Source organism: Pogonomyrmex barbatus, unplaced genomic scaffold, assembly GCF_055798465.1.
Source record: "Pogonomyrmex barbatus isolate J1 unplaced genomic scaffold, ASM5579846v1 scaffold3, whole genome shotgun sequence".
In the NCBI taxonomy this organism is placed as follows: Eukaryota; Metazoa; Arthropoda; class Insecta; order Hymenoptera; family Formicidae; genus Pogonomyrmex; species Pogonomyrmex barbatus.
The window spans coordinates 12270631-12285979 of NW_028297127.1; the positions used below are offsets into that span (position 1 = coordinate 12270631).

The window sequence follows — 15349 nt, forward strand, 5'->3', positions numbered from 1 at the left end:
TTACAAATTGAATTTATTTGGAGAATATAAAATTTATAGAAACGGGGAATTTAACGGAAATTTAACAAATACGAAATGAAACTTGAAAACATTGAAATCTTCTTTGCATTCAAAGTTTATTTAAAAAATTAAAAATATATGACGAACCAAGTAATAGTATAAAGTTAGATGTCTAAGTAATAAAGTTAGATGTTTATTTTTTTTATTAATCGGGAAAATATTTTATTATTTTTATTAATCGGGAATATTTTATTTTCTCTTTCTTTATAAAGTTACGTTGATGTTTCACGTCGTACAACACGTAAACTATGCATATATAAAGTCGATCGATAGCAGCACGGTTGTTCGAGGAGTTTGAAGTTTGCGACAACACGCGAATTTGTTGCCGAATAAATATGATTTCTCAAGTTTCGCTACAAGCATGCGTTCTCTGGGGGACTTTCCGGAAAATTGCCACCCTTACTCTCCCCAATCTTTCTCATCTGTATTCCCATTTCTTCCTCGAGAGTCACTTCACAATCAATAAAATCTCGGCGCGTCTCATTTTTTTTTCTCTCCTCTTATTTGAGCAAGCGATCGTTAAAGAAATATTTCCGCGGACTACAACCGAAGCAGATCAACCGTATTACGTAACGAATATAAAAAGTTTAAAGGAATAGACACTGTTTTTCCGCGCGTTTGTTCGTGCTGCCAGTTTCGCCCGAATAAACAGCGAAGCTGATAAAAAGGTGGACGCTACAGCCGATAAGAAAGCCGATCACTCGAGAGGGAGGAATTGCAGTCGCGAGGATGGTGCGCGGGGAGGGGGGGGGGAAGAGGAAAGGAAAGCGGGAAGAGCAGGTCGATGTGAACAGCGAGGGGGGGATGCAATCTATAGCCGGGGGGGTTGCTGAACTCTCCAAGTGTCAGCCTGAAGCTTTATGCGTCTGCCTCGTCCGTTCTCCCGGAGTTTGCCTTTCTCATGCACGTACGTGCACGTACGTGCCTACGCGTAATTGTGTATATATTCGCAAAACGAAAAGCCGCCTTCTCCCTTCAGCTCGGGCCGGCCACGTGTGCGCGGGTCAAGGAAAGACAAAGGGCGGAACGTCCGTTTCCGGTAACGGATCGCCCGGACACGACGGAAATTGGTTGTCCTGTCCGGGGAGTTACGTGTTAATTCACGTGGGAGAAGGGAACCCGTCTCCCGCGGGAACCCGTCACGAAATATGTCGCGAGTCCGTGAAGCATTTCTTTCCCGAGTTTCCCCTCTTTCCATTTTCCCCAGCGTCTTCGCTAAAATTCGTCGCGACGGAGTAGGATTTCCGTAACGGATGGCCTGGATGGTGGAGGATGGGAATGATTTGCGGAGGTCTGAAGAAAGTTTCGACTAATTTCACTTTGAGAATCCGACAGGGTACAGGTGTACAACGGCGATTTGTATGACTTTTGCAAATTTGTCGCTGCGAGCTGGGAACAGTCGCTGCGACGTCGCCCGATATCGTACAATGTTTTCGTGATGCAGCGGCGACGAAAAACGGGCGTGTTTCTGCATGTATCCAGGTACAAGTTGCCCGGTAGTCACCCTCGTAAGTACGTATAGAAATGAAAAATTTTCGCGAGTTTATTAAGAATTGCGACGCTTAGAAAGTTGCACGACAACGCTCGCTGCGAGTGTCGCGTCGGATCCTACGCAGGATTTGCAACCTTGAGTTCCGTGCACCTGTTTCCTTCTGAAATATTTGCGACTGTCAGAGAACATTTAACAGAACAATACGAAAAATGCAACAAGTAAAGTTTTTTACAAAACGCGATACATTCATTGGCAACTTTTTCTTTGTCGTTTTTTATGAAAGGAATTTGTAAAACAAAATTTTTTATATAATTTTTATGTAAATTAATTTAATTATACGTTTAATTATATGTTTAATTTTAATTAATTAATATAATAAGATAATGTATAATTAATGACTAATTAATCTCGGCGATTTACAATATAATGATACATAATGTAATTATATATACTTATTTTAGTCCATCTGCTCTTATTATCCTTTAATATTTAATAATTTATTTTTTTATCAAAAATTGTATTATTTAAAATATTTTATGTCAGATTAAAATATTTTAAAATATTTTAATCTGATATGAGGGAATAAAACACGGTGAAATTTTTGATATTGTAGTTTATTCAATCGTAAAGCGGAATAAAAAGTAATTGATAGATAAAAAGTGATTCTCGACACATGTATTTATTATTCCTTAAAATATATTTATTATCTTTAAAATGTTAAAATTTTAATCGAATAATTTGAATGTGCTTGAAAGACCGGAGAATAAAGTGAGCACGTACAGACGTACAACGGAGAGAAATTAAAAGACCCTTACGTCTCTAAGGGAAGCTATTTTTCTCTCCAAATCCACTTCTTTCACGCTCATCCAACCCAGTGCTCCAGAAAGAGAGAGAGAAAGCGCAACAACTTTCACAATGCGCTTCATTTCTCGCAAATTAAAAAATCGTGAAATAGAGCGAACGTGCTCTGAAATACACGTTTCCTTTCGACATCTTCATTAACATTTCGTGTCTTTTATCGAATTTCCACAGTTGTAATTTAGAAAAGCCTCTATGCTTATCTTATTTGTGCTAATTTGTTTTAGTCTCACGTTTCCATCAATTCGTTATAAACGTTGAAAACGTATTTCCACGAAACTGTGATATTTTCAAGATATGACATTTCATATTCGATAATTACAATGGATGAAATTGAGTAGCAACGATTATTCGTTTTTCACAGCGTTGCATTTATTCAGTCACGTCGCTACTATCGATTCAGTATTTCAAGGCTGTAGATAAAAAAGAGCTCATTGTTGATTGATCGACTGAAAATATATCGATATATATATCCATTGGGACACGGGAATTATTACATATTATACGATACGGCAATCTTACTCCTCCTCCCGCTCGCTCATCTTTTCACTCTCTCACGTTCTCACATTTTGTACTTTTATCATAGCAACTCGAGTTATCATTCCGTCAGATGAATTCCATTATTTCTATTATGCTGAACGGCGGCGCGAAATCGAATTAAGCAAACATACCGGACGGGGAAAATGCGTATAAAGAGAGGAGTTGTTGCGAAAGCGGTGGTGAGAGCAAGGGTGGTTTTTAGCGGTTTAGATTCTGATAAAATGTGATAACGGAACCGGTTTATAATGAGAAACGATAACGCCATTTCGCTTTTGCCAACATCGACGACTCGCTTTCTACTCGTTTCAGTCGACCTACCAGCACCCCTCATCTTTGCCACTGTTTCACTCTTTTCAACGTTTACGCGCGCTCCAATCCGCTCGTCGTATCCCTGGGGACCGAAGGGGAACGATTCGGATACGGTATAATTGAATGACCGCGTTTGCCTATGGATTAGTAGTCGTGAATTTATCGACTTCGCTTATTTCGATGATATCACGCTTGAGGGAATTTTCTAATTATTCCCTACGTCGTTATTATCGTCTTTGAACGGTCTGTTTACGACAAAAAAGATACATAGAAGTGTAACCAAATATTACTCGGTATTTTTCCAAGTTATTTTTTTCCAAGCAGAAGCCACAGTTTTAGATTTATAAAAATGTGATTACTATTTTAAACACGTTATGCGATTTGATAATGTAAAATAAATTTTTTCTTAAGCACTTAATTTAAACTTCTCGAAATATAACATGTTGTAAAAATCTATATTTTCGTACTTTTGTCAAGCTATTTATCGATATATTGACAAACACATCTATTATATTACACTTTACAATCCGTTCATAGATATCGTCGGTATTATCGGCAGATTCGTGAGTGTCTGACATTACCGTCTGTTTTCACTACTGAAAATCAGAGACGTTCTCTGTTCCGGATTGCGTCAGGATCGATCGATTTCCACGACTTTTTTTTATCTAATGTCTGTAACGATAATTATTTCTGTCTCGTTCTTAAATGAATGATGATAAAAATCTATTGAACATAAAAATTTTATTTTTCTCCTCGGAATAGAGAGAAAAAAATGAGAACAGAAGCGAGAAATATGATAGATTAATTCATTTTCAGTGAGAATCCGTAGAGATAAAAATCAGATAATTTAAACTTTTCGAAATTATGAGCAAATATGAAAAATTTATTATTCTATGTATAAAACTATTGAAATAATTGAAAAACGGGTATTTTTACAAAACACTGTGTATGTCAGATGTTACACATATATACGACATGTCAGATTGTCAAAGGGAAACGATACATATTTCACGTTTCACTTAAGGTGCCTTTTCTGCGTTGCGCGTCGCACTTCCGACATATGATTTACTTCCAATTTTGTTCGTCTTTCCGGCAGTTTTCTCCGGTATCTTCCTTCTCGTATCTCTTTCGCCGAATGTCGCTTGATTGCAGGAGTTACAGTCGAAATGTGAGTCTTGTACTACACACGGTAGAAATGTGAGTCTTGTACTACATATAGACAAATACGTGTATCGCACGACAGTCAGCACAAAAGTCTGCCGTGAGAGAAAAAAGGAAACGAAAGGATGGATATTACGAGGAAATGACGTACCGCTTCGCTCTGTTGAAACCATTCGTGAAAACCGACCGGCGGTTTCGCGTAAAGAACCGTAGAAATTGCCACCGACTTCCTATCGCTTTGAAAGGAAATTGTAATTTTCGCAGCGAGTTGCCTCAAAACGCTCTTAACGTTTCTTCGATCTGTTTTTATCTGTATCCATATCGTTTTTTATTTCCTTACCTGATATTTAGAGCACGTGTTATTAATCGTTATATCACAAAATATCAATTTTATATTAAGCTTCAGAAAATAACTTTCAAAAAAAAATTATATAAAGAATGTTTTTAGTATGTATTTTACTCTTAAGACGAGAATCTTTATATTTTTTTAAAAATGTAAAAGGCTTAAAAGCGAAAACAAAAATCAGGAAAATATTTTTTGTATCCTAGCAATGCAACTTACTTATGAACAACAATGAACAATGCTAAATAGATTTTGTCGATATGATTTTATATTATCAATTATCGATTAATGGATTAATTTAGGCTTCAAATATGACTTATATGTTTACATATATATCATATCTCTGAGTGTTTCACCAATTCGTGTAGCGTGTATTTCACCGCTCTCTCATAATTGATTAGAACATTGTTACTTCCGCATATATTAGCTCATCAGCGCAACGCGACATTCGCGCGGCTCGCTGGCTTTTGCTGAAAATCTGTCACGTACTTGCTAAGTCGACTAATGATTCGACTAATGATTCATCAGCCTAGCCTGTTGCGAAACTGTTTGCCTAATGAGTGACGCCATCTTCTTGCCTCCCGTGCTCCGCATCGGTGCGTATTGTTGCGGCTGACGGAACAACCAAAGTTTCTAGCTCATTAATTATCACCGGGCTTGCGTATCATGATATCATCACGCCCGAACGGACGAAGCCGTTGGTAATTAGTATTACCTCAATTAATGACTCTGGCGACCATGATTGGTGTCTGATTTAGGATGAACCGCAACGAGCGTGAGTTTACGGCTATCAAATTTATTTATTTATTCAAAGAAGAGTCTAAATCTCTTATAATTTCTTTAAAATTCGTTTAAAATTCTAAAATGCGTTTGTAATATTCAACTCAATTATTTTTTTAATTATTTTTTCGCTCTCGGTTAAATATCGTTGACCTTATATGATAATTTTATAATTATAGCTTTATGTTTAGACATTTTCGTTATAAATTTATATAAAGTTCATCCCGGTCTCTTACTGCTTAGAAAAGATTTCTTGATGATTACTTTATGGTGATTCCACATTTTAGCTTATTGCGAACGAGAAGGGAGATGTCCGTCATGGCGAAACACTAAGTGCGAAAGGGGTTAATCTGTAGGCTAATTTAGGCAACTGCCGCGATAGCGTCGCGCAATTAATCGTCCGTGATTCTCGACATTGATACGCGAGCGGCCGGTGTCGCGACGTGATAACGTAATCGTCCGAGAAATAATGGCCGTCCAAGGAGTAAAGGCGACTGTTTAGTCCGCCGACTTGTCGCGGGGAAATTAGGTCTCGGCTTTTTTATCGCGCTAAAGCGCACGCCATCTTAATGAGGGGGGGGGGCGTGCCGATAAAATACGAGCGTTTTGCGGAAGCGCTTGTTGTTCACGGCATGTGCGTGGGCGTTTATAGACCGATAAGTCTATCTAATAGCGACGGATGATATTAGCATTAACGGTCGAATGTTGAAATTATTTAATAGGATAATTGTTAATTGATATACGCACGCTGCGCGAAATGTATCGCCCGTTGCATCGCGAAATGTATCGTGCTGTCGGTCCGCTGGTAATTCAGTAAATATATGTATATATGTACATGCATGCATCGGATATCGGAGTGAAATGCAAACCGATGGGATATAAAATGTAACGAGAATCGATCTTGCAAATATTCTCCCGAGACGTTACGTGCACGATGATTGCAATATTAATTATTTTTTCATCCGATATCGCTTCGCTACTGTCGTTAGTGCAAATATAACGTTATATTGCATTTTTTAATAATTGAAAATATATATTGCGAACAGCGCACAAAAAAATGTCTATTTAATCTCAAGAATCAAGAGAAAGAAAACAAAATTGATGCAGCGGAATAAAAATTGAAACGGAGTATTATTTTCAGAAAGAAAATATTGAACGTATATATAATCTATGTAACTTATTGTGTCTATATATTTTTATTGTATTATACATTTATATATTTGTATATTATTGAATATAAAATTTAGCGATAATCTTTAGTATCAGTCATCCAATTTCATGAATTAAGAACATAACGAATATCTTAGAAACGTATCTTCTTCTTTACTTTACAAAAATTACAATCTTTACTACAAAATCTTGGATCTAGTTGCAATTCAGATGAGCAATGCACGTCTGCGCGACATTGTCGATGTAAATCGCGTATTTATCCCGTACGATAACGAGGGCAGAGTTCAAGAAAGCGCACCGGTCGTTATAAGTTCGCGGAAGTCGACGAGATTGAGAGACAGAAAATGAGAGAGAGAGGGAGAGAGAAAGTCCACGCCCGGTCTGAATAATAATTCCACAGATATTCTTCTTCTCGCCCATTCTTCGGCTCTCGATAGTCGGGGGTCGCAGCTGCGGGTCCCTTGCATTCTGACCCGTTAAACTTTTCTCCTCGTTTCACTCATATCCTATCTCTCCTCCCTTTGCATCGGAAACTACGAGTTTCGCTGAGCATCCCGAATAAAGTCCGGATGCAGATGCAGCTGCATCGCGCCCGGACATGTACAGCTCGATAACGGTACGCTACTTTCGCGCGATTGCAGTCTTTGATGTAATAAATGTGGTAACAACGAAATGGAAAATCGGGATGGATAACTGTCACCGGTGAGAGAGAGTTTATTTTCATCGCGAAATATTGAGTAGCAATTTTATAAAATGTGTAATTTTCTGATAACTTCTGAGTTTATAAACATTAAATTCTTAATTGCGAAAAACTATACGTATTTTCGATCCGCATAAAATTGTTTTTATTTAATTTGCATACTCTCAAGTTTATTCTTGATATGCAAAACGTGATAGACAAAGATAACATTATAACTTATTTATTATTTATTATGTGAGTTGATATACCACTTTGTTACTTCACAATGTTGAATCCAGTTATTGCGAGCAGCTTTTCAATTAAAATTCACCTGAAATGCATATAAATGCTATCAATTTGCATCGAGAAACTGGTAGGAAACTCTCAACTGTCAGTTGCATCGGAAGATGTAATATATCTTGTGAAAACGTCAGAAGAGCTCCTACGAACCTATAAAGTTCGACTTCCTATACCGCCGTCGGTCGCGTACTACTGAATCTTCCAGCACGAACATCAGCGGATTTTCGATTCGCCGTTCGTTTCGCCTCCTACTTTGCCTAAAATCCTCGTAATAAGAATGATCCATCGAAATCCGCCAAGCTTCTCCATTTTTCGCTGAAGAAGCTCGATTTCGTGCTCTTTGCATTCTTCCCAGTGCAAAATATATTGCATTAAAAAATTTGCATAATAACTACACTTTTAAGTTAAGGTGTATTTTTATCACTTTGACGTTTGAAAAAAAAAAAAATGAAAAAATAATCTTTCAATCTGAAGAAAATATGACATTTGACATGTGACACTTGAAAAAAATAAAAAATAATCTTTCAATTTTCTTTTTATTATTGTATAGTATAATTTTAAATCTAATCTTTTTCCTTGCTCAAAGAAGCTTTGCTAAAGTTTTATTAAAAAGTTAGAGATTATTTAGATATCTCTTTTTTATTTTTACAACGTGTACCTTTCTATGCACATTTCTTTGGCTCTCTTTCTCTTTTCCTTACAAAATCTAAATGCATTTAAAGTAAGTTTAAAGTAAGTTTGAAGTTTGAAAAAGATTTGAATATTTTATGAGTGTATACAAAAGTAGAATGTGTAGGGATTTCTCTTTCCATTGCAATCGACTTATCGAGTGAGATGGAATCAAGCCGAAAACAACATCTGTGGAGTGTCGGCTCCGGATAGATGTTGGAGGCAGCCAACACCGTATTCGGATCCGGGATCAAGCCTTCGTTCGGTCCGCTGGTCGTAAAACCTCAGGGGGAGCATCGTGAAACTTAAAGCCGCGCGCACCTGTCTGCCCGCAGCTTTCATGCTCACAAGTTTCGTAGGATAAACGTTTGGAACGCAATTAAATGTTTAATCCATAGAAATTTAGATGACGATACATTCTTGCAAATAATACCTCCATGATGTCTCTTCTTCACGTTTAATGCTTCCTTTTCATTTATCCGATACTATCGACGTTTCGAACTCACTTTCGAACTCACAAAATGTATTGCTAAAGTTGGTTAAGTTAAAATAGTGATTACGTAACTTTGTCACGTACGCTTTTCTCTCGATGTACAAGTTTAAATAATTCTGAATATTACAGTGTAAGTTTTGATAAGATAAAGTTTAAAAAAGAATTTATTAAAATAAAAATTAAAAATATAAAAAAGGTTTAATAAAATAAAAATATATTTTTTATATTATCCTTATAATACTCTTTGAATTTTCAAAACACACTTATGATTGTTTGATTGACGTAGTGGTACGTTTATAATATATGAGATTTTAAAATTGTTAGATATCTTTGTTCTATTCAATCATTAGTAAATAGAGCACAGGCTAGTTGTCTTTGCTTTCCTACGGCGCACATTTCCTTTGCAATTATATGTAAGTACTTTCGGTTGACTGAAATGAGGCTATCTGGATGCTGCGAGGTGCTATGGTGGATGATGGGCGAGGAATGAATAGAAGAGAAGTGTAAGACCCGTAAAGTAGAGAATCCTTATTGCTGACTAAGACAAAAACCTAGAACGAGGCCTTATTGCTGACTAAGACGATCGATGTCTTATGTTTATTGAAAAATATTTATTAAGAAGAATAATAATTTTATAAGGAGAAAAAAATAGAATAAAATGCAAAGTTGAGAGAGTATTACAAATTAAAATTAAATTTAAATTGTGTAATACTTTTTAATAAAGCTTTAAACTACTTATTGCACTATGACTATTTTGAAAAATAGATTTAATTCACTATATTTTAATTTTATCATCGTCTTGAAGTATTTTTATCGTTATTCTATTATTTCATAAAATATAAATTTTTTTAAATGCAGTATATAATACATTTTTATTTTGAATTTTCATGTATTTTAACAACATTAAATAAATAATTTAAAACATATATATATATACTTATTTGTTTAAACTAACTTATTCGACGAAAGTTTCGATTGCCATTTTACTCTAAACGCCCACAAATTAAGACCGCTGACGCGGCTGGTAACAAACTTCAGGTTTACGGAAAACTCCTGTAAACTTTAGAGAAATGAGAACACAAAGTGGTGGTCAAAGATCAAATTGGTCGTGTCAACTTTACCGAATTGACAGGCGATTTTGTGATCTGCTAATTCGAATCATTCATCGCTTTTTAAATAGACGATACAGAATCGCGCCGTCTGTTTAAAGAACAAACTATCATGTAATCATGTATCACTCTTGCTTTATACGTAATATTTGATCAAAGAGATGTACTGTTATTTAACTTTTGGCTTTGTATAGTTACCAGTCGTAAATAACTATGAATTATGCAAAAGACGTGTCGCAAAAGCCGTCAGGGAGTCACGATTTCCTGAACAACAAGGATCTTCTTAACGAAAGGAGGGTCGCCGTTACATAGTCGAAACTCAGGCGCCAAACGGCTTCGCTTATTTAACATTTCGCCGACTATCCTGCGAGTTTTTAAAGACGACGTCACAATGGCGCGGAACGGAGTGGCTATTATGCACGGTCCACGAGTCCAAAGTCATACCCCGCGCGATAACTGGTAATGACTGTGGCAATGGAAGGCGGAAACACGGTTATTTCCCTCCGGTCCCGGAGGGGATGACGAAAGGAGAGTCCCGCTGGATAGTTGTTAACCCTCTCCCCCTCTCTGCCCTCTCGGGACAATCGTTCGTAGCCTCGGCCGAGGGAACAAGTCACCAGTGGTGCTTTTACGCGAACAAATTGCGAAAGCGCGGCTGTCGAGCGTGTATTTACTCTATGTTTTAAACCCTTCGGTTCGCGTATTATTATTGCGAGCATGTGAAGCAGTGGTAATTGCTGTTGATTTACGAATGCGTTAAACGAGCGAGCGGCCGATACTGCTAGATACATTGCCGCGGGCGCATGGAATGAAGTTCATGTGTCGAATTTCGTCGAGTCAATGTCACATCAATTAAAATCATTCCGTGCCATGTGAGCAGGTTGTAACTACGCGTGAAATTGTGACAGATGGACAATTAATTGTCACATCTGTTCGACGTGATAATTGAAAACTTATCGATTAATTAATGCCGATTGTTGCTACCCAACGAACTTGTACAGTAGAGTATAATTAAATACGCCTTTCACAGATACTTATAAATATATTTTATATTTTCTTAGCACACTTAGTGTTGCGGAAAATGTACATAGTTAATATATATATTTTTAAATATTTATTTTTTTAATATTGATACGTATACTAACATCAAACTTATTAATAAATCCTCGTAATTGCACGAATCCAATTTGTATATGAAGAAATCCTGGTAAATACGGCAGGGCGGGCGCCTGGGCAAAATCCGTCTCCGTAACTTACAATACCGACTTGAAGATCCTGGCCATCTTTCGTTACAACAAGAGGACCGCCACTGTCGCCCTAAAAACAAGATAATAAATTTAAGAAAAAGTTCTTTGAATTTTATTGGTTGTGTTTTACGCGTAATCAAATGCGTAAAACAATTTAAGTTTATATTATTTATTTATAATTTATATACATATAATCATTTATAATTATTTCTAATTATTATTTATAATTATTTTACCTCACAAGCGTCTTGTCCTGTTTCTTCTCCCGAGGCCGTACAAATCTCATTGGAGGTGATGCGCCAGTATTGTTTGCATACATCATTTTCTATAATCGTCAACACGGTATACTTCAGTCTTGACGAGCTTGTGCTAAACGAACTCTCTTTTCCCCAACCGATTGCAAAAACATTTTCATTCGCAAAACTGTTAGCTTGATAGGCGAGTCTTATAGGCTGTATAGTGGCTAAAATAAAACAATTTTATATAATATTTAATTATTTCTTAGAATCAATTTTGCGGTATAACACACATCTATGATACTTTTTTTTTTATATATTAAAGTATATAAGAAAAATATATATTAAAGATTATAAAAGACACAAAGTACGATTTTTTTTCTAATCGAATCTTCTACATTCGTTCAAATTGTTATTAATGTTCTGTGTACTTTTCAAAATAGAATAATTAAATAATATAAAATCGATGTATAAAACAAAGAAGAAAAGAGAAATATTAATTTAAATGTACTTACTCGAAAAAGGAATGTCTTCTGGCATATAGAGCAGCGCAATATCATTGCGCACTGTACGCTTAGTTTGTATATACTGCGAGTGTATGTACGCTTGAGTCGTAATCATCGACACTCCGGGGCCTTTAAGGAAATCATATCCTACCGCATTAGACTTGTCGACGATACCAAATACTACAAAGAATCTTCGTGGATATTTTTCTGCGCAATGGGCGGCTGAGAACCCATCTTTTGGATATAATAGTGCCGCCACATTGTTCGATTCGTCCGTTACCCACGAGCCGATGCACCACCGCCATATACGGAAAATCTCCAAGTTTCGCGAATTCACCGCCCGCTATTTTTCCTGCCGTTATTTAAAAAAAAATGTCAGTACGATAAAGATAACAAAATGCTTATCGTTACTTTGATAAAAGTATATTATATTTGAATGTCATACATAAAATTGCATATTTTTCTAAAATATATTATTAGCTATGTAATTTATGTTATCAGATCGTCATTAGATTATAAATTAGATTATATATACTATAAATGTTTATTTGATATAGATAAATTAATATAAAATGTGTAATAAGTAATCATTAAGTTATATATGTTGGTAAAATTAATCAAAACAATTTCAAGTATACAAAAAGTTTTGTTGCTTACCATTATCTTCAATTTTGATCAAGTCGTCGTATATATCGTTTTCAAAGTTGGCATATACGGGCTGAAGATATTGACTTTGAGCATATTGACATATTGTTAAGCCAACTACAACGTACAGAAATATCTTCGCACTTGCAAAAGTCATGATTGACCATTCAGTGCGCTGTCACTACAAATATGTTAATGATTATTACGAGATTATAGGATTAAAAGTTTTAATGGCATAAAGTAGTTTTTAAAGGATGCAGAAATTCTGAAAAATATTATTACAAAAATGTGTGATACTGTTGCTTGAAAGGAACGTATACACTATCTTCAATTTTTTATAAGCAACAGAATATTACATGATTTTGAAAAAATGTATTTGTTTCTTTACATTCATTGTATTGTCCAAGCAAGAAATCAGAATTTTTGTTTGTTAAAATAATGAAATATGAAGTATGAAATATGAGAATATTGAGATTTTCTTTCTAGAACTTAAGAAACGAATTATTAACTTTTAGTAATTTACAAATTCCTTTTATTAATATTGTTACTCACCTTTAATGATTACCAATGTGTCGCAGATTATAATTTTGATAAAAAACGTTTGTTACTCCGATAAAGTTTAATGTGTGACTATTGTTAATGTCCGTTTCGTCGGTAATATATAGACATGAATGAAGTCAAAATGTAGGAATATAACAGAAAAAATATTAATAAAAAAATAATTAAATAACAAAAATAAATTTAAGAAGATTAGAAATCAATTTAAAAACAAAATTACATTAAAAAAAGATTAAAGAAACAAAAGAAAATAAAATAATAATTAAATAAAAAAAATAAATTTAAAAAAAATTAATAATTAATTTAAAAAATTACATTAAACTAAAATGGTTTATATTAAACACGGATTATAAAAACAATTAAAAAAAAAGATTTTTAAAAAAAAGAAAACTCCCAACTGCTGCTAAAAATTAATCTAAAAAATTAAAACACAAAATGAAAGAATTAAAATTATTAAAAAATTTTTATAAAAACATTTTTATTTTTATCACTCATATGTTAAATATATGCCTTTACCGCTCGCTACCATCGTTACATGTGTATAATCCGCTCTATCCTTCATGATATCCTGGCATTACATATAAAGGCTCAGGAACTTAACATTAATATTGGAAAGTCTAAGATATTCTCTATTTTACGATATGATCGAAACTTGTTGGGCCAGTAACGCAACAGCGAAGGGCTATTAAAGTGACGCGTAGCGCTCCGAGTTAAAGGAGAAAAAACAGCGAGCTATAAAACTATTTGTTCCTAATTGCTCTAGCCAGATTGCCGTGGCTTAATTTAGAGGCATCGTTTAACGGCCCGGATGGAAATTTCGGAAGAACGTACGCGCCGAGCACCCGACGTTTTCCCGATTGTTTCGCGCGATGCACTCGAGCGTGGTGGTGCACGAATGGAAAATAGAGTCGCGCGCGTGTACGATTGCACGCGTGCAATCTGCATAAATTTAGAGATTTCGCGCTCCTGTCGTGCCCCCGTGGAAGATTCACGTCGTGTTCCGCATTCAATTACAGGGATAAACGCGCTTGCCGCGCGAAAAGGCTCCTCGCGACGCGCGAGAAGCGCATCCGGCGAGCCGGCACCTTCGGCGCCGTTTTAGCGATGGCGCAATAAAATTTCAATACTGAATATATTATTCTCGGACTTATTGCCGCTTGCCCGACCGATACGGCCGTTATCATACGACGGGCGGTAAATTCAGATTATTTTGCACGCAAAGCGTAAGTCGAGTCGTGTCCCAAATAAGAAGGGAGGTTGTGCATCACGGCGGGGCCCGACCACGAACCAGTCGTGAAAACTCGTAATTATTTTGCGAAAAAGTATCACCTCAGCCAGGAATCGAACCTGGATCTCCTGCAACTAGATTTTGATTTTATAGATAAATTCTTTGACATTCTTAAGCGAATTTGTAACTTTTATTTCCTATCAACGCTCCGCATAATTTTTTTATTCCATGTTACTGATTTGATGTAAAAGATTGATAAATATATTTGATTTGCAAAAACTTGATATTCATGTAATAAAGAAATGCATTGCGTTTACAGAAATCGCCTGATTGAGCATAAATTTAATTCTGCATACGAAGTAAATTCACTTCAATCACTGGAACATTTCTTTTATATTTCACTTTTTTGATGAATAAGAAGTTTGGCATGCAAGACTGCGTTTTTTTTTAGTTTTAAGTGTACGATATACAATATACTTTTTATTAAAATTTTATATGTTTTTAATAATGATTCGAATTTCGCAATTATGAACATTGTAATCTTTTAATTAATCACAGTTTATTCTTTATCAATCGTACGTACGATATGGTTCTTACGTGAACCGTTTTAACGATTTTACCGCGACTAATGAGAGGGGCTTTCTTTTGCTTTACTTAAATGCTGACCCGAGTATTTTTTTGACATTTTGCCCTCATTAAGCTGCACTACGGAAAAACGATAAAAAAAATAGCACTCGTATGGGGAAAGGAAGAACGAGCGACGATTCTCTCGTACTGTGCAGAGCATGCGCCACTTGAAAGCGATCAAGAGCCAAGTTTGCTGTGCCCAGGCCGGAATCCGGGCTCGACATTGCAGCTGCGCCATCGGCCGATGACGCAACTCGATTATACAGCACGCCGTGCAATAGAACGCAGTTGCGGCACGGATGCAATCTCCCTCGCTCATTATTTCATTTGAAAGTACGA

General features: G+C 35.8%; 1 protein-coding gene and 1 pseudogene across 10 annotated transcripts in view; one reads left to right on the forward strand and one right to left on the reverse strand.

Annotated features, from left to right (window-relative positions):
- Positions 1-15349, forward strand: part of LOC105422507 (uncharacterized) — a 142987-nt gene that overhangs the window by 32382 nt on the left and 95256 nt on the right. The window lies entirely within an intron of this gene.
- LOC148936078 (chymotrypsin-2-like) lies at positions 11030-13449 on the reverse strand (annotated as a pseudogene). The gene is made up of 5 exons (XR_016139854.1): positions 13150-13449; positions 12610-12778; positions 11962-12304; positions 11447-11673; positions 11030-11280 (listed from the first exon to the last, which is right to left on the reverse strand). The product of XR_016139854.1 is annotated as a chymotrypsin-2-like (transcript).